The sequence below is a fragment of the Elephantulus edwardii genome, unplaced genomic scaffold, assembly GCF_000299155.1.
Source record: "Elephantulus edwardii isolate Elephantulus edwardi_28Jun2011 unplaced genomic scaffold, EleEdw1.0 scaffold00221, whole genome shotgun sequence".
Taxonomy (NCBI): Eukaryota; Metazoa; Chordata; class Mammalia; order Macroscelidea; family Macroscelididae; genus Elephantulus; species Elephantulus edwardii.
The window spans coordinates 1,056,900-1,058,499 of record NW_006399971.1 but is presented as its reverse complement, the minus strand read 5'-3'; positions in this window follow the sequence as shown (position 1 = coordinate 1,058,499).

Here is a 1,600-nt window from a genome sequence, read left to right as displayed (position 1 = left end):
ATCCAAAGTCTCTGTAAATTTTCATTGAAATTAATATCAAATTTAAAAATAATTTTAAAAATGCTGAAGAGCAATGATGTCAGTTTGGAGACTAAAGAACATCTGATTCAGGCCATGATCTTCACAATTACTTGCTATTCATCAGAGAGCTGGACCCTTGCCAAAGATGACAGAAGAAGCATTGATGCCTTTGAGTTGTGGTGCTGGAGAAGAATATTGAGCATAACATGGACTGCCAAGGAAATAAACAGGTTTATTCTCGAGAAACTGAAATCATGCTGTTCTTTGCAGGCAAGGGCTTTGAAGCTCCATCTAACATACTTTGGGCTTTGTACCAGGTGGGACTAGTGCGCTTTCAAGGATGTAGGAATAGCGCAGGAGAGGTGGACCCTAGACGAGATGGATTGACACCGTAACTGGAGTAATGGGAGCAGTTGTCAGAGACAGAGAGATGGGCTCAGCATAGAGCAGAATTCAGAGATATTGTACATAGGGTCGCTATGATTTGCTAGTGACTTGATGGCACGTAACAACAACAGTGGAAGTTCTTCATTTTCAATGTTCTCCATTTCATGTGCCTTCATATGTGCAATGTCTGGAGATTAGAGCATGCCAGAATTATTTACAGGTGCCTAGTGATAGCAGAAAAAAAGACATTTTATGTACAGTGAATTGGGGGGAAAAGTGGCTCTAAAATGAATCAACTGATTAAGTTTCAGGCACACAGGAAAGTTTCCTTTGCTGGCTGAATCCACATTTTAACTGTTTGCTCTGTCTACTTGTCTCTACAGTTTTATTCAGTAGAGACTAAAAACACTGTTGATTCTGAGCTTTTAGCCTTCATAGGAAGACACTAACTTGACTATAAAATTGCTCTTGCTGTCAAACTAACACATTTGACTCATAACCTAGCTCAACTCATAGATTTGTTGTCATTAGGAAAGACTGAGTAAAGTCTGACTACATACAAGAGGTCAAGACACTCCCCAATCTTCAGCCCTCCACATGATCATGTTATGGTGAGTCTGTTCATCTCCTTAATGAGCTTCCTTTTTATCACTGACATGTTTTACCAAGCATGATGTCTTAGGTCAAATTCTTTAGCAAAGTAATACCAATTAAACACACACAGGCACAGAGGTGCATATGGAACTTTGTTGGCCTAGTGTGTAAGGAGTTACTCTGCCAATCCAAAAGTAGATGATGGTTCAAATCCACTAAACCCACTGGAAGGTCAGCTAGGAAAGAATTCCAACTTAATGGTATATAACAACAGTGACTATATGTGTATAGATGTATTTTACACACACATACAGATAGATACATAGTTGTTATTGTTAAGTATCATTGAGTTGAGTATGAATCATAGTAATCCTATGAACATCAGATCTGAGCCCTGTCCTATCCTGTGCCATTATCATCTCTGATTAACTTAATCCTACTTCTGCAGTCACTCTATCAATCCATTTGTTGAGGTTCTTCCTCTCTTTCACTGATCTTCCTTCCACATTTCCAAGCATGATGTCCTTTTCCAAGGAATAGCCTCTTGTAACAGCACATCCAAAGGAGCTCTGGTGGCCTAGTAGTAGGAAGCTGTGCT